Raw genomic sequence first — 874 nt, forward strand, 5'->3', positions numbered from 1 at the left:
AATCAATCACTATATAAAGCATTGCACGAGCTAATCTAGCAATGAGAGATGAAAGGAAAGAGTTGCTAACCTTTGTGATCATTTGAATGGATGGGGGCCTTCAAATCTTGGGCAAAATGTGTGATGAACTTGAGAGGAAGAGGGGAAAGAACAGAGAGGAGAGGGGAAAGGGGAAGAACAGAGCGAGCTCGGGTGGACGAAGGGTCTATGTAGGATGACCTTTAGTATCGGTTCGTGATACGACCTGGTACTAAAGGTGCTGGAGGGGCCCCGGACTGACAACATCCTGCCACCACTCACTTCAGTACCGGTTCGTGGCATGAACCGGTGCTAAAAGTTCGCCACGAACCGGTACTAATGAGAGCGGCCCGGCTAGCCGTTGGAACCGGCACTAATGTACACATTAGTGCCGGCTCAAATTCAAACCGACACTAATTTGCTTCACGTTTGACCCTTTTTCTACTAGTGAGACATGATAGTTTGGATATGGAGGATATTTGGGGACAATACCTTGCAAATCAACGCCCAATCTAGGCTCACCAAATCATCTTCATTCTCGTCGTTGAGGATCACTGCCGAGGCCTCCTCTGAGGTGAGATTGAGGCGCCCTAGCAGTTCCGCCACGCCGTCCTCTGGTCCGGTTGTATCTTTGCCGGACCCATCCACCTTCTCCTTCAAATCCAGCGCCGCCGTTACCAGATCGGAGTTGGTGTTGGCTGCTAACATCGCCTTCTCGCTGCTTTCCCTCAAATCTGCCAAGAACACTCTCTGATTTCAGCCACCAAAGCTACAACCAAGGGTGGGCAGCGAATCTCCGTTCGCCCCTTGATCACCCCGAACTGCAGTGTTGGAGTTCGATCTCGGAGGGAGGAGG

This window comes from Triticum aestivum, chromosome 7A, assembly GCF_018294505.1.
Source record: "Triticum aestivum cultivar Chinese Spring chromosome 7A, IWGSC CS RefSeq v2.1, whole genome shotgun sequence".
Lineage (NCBI taxonomy): Eukaryota > Viridiplantae > Streptophyta > Magnoliopsida > Poales > Poaceae > Triticum > Triticum aestivum.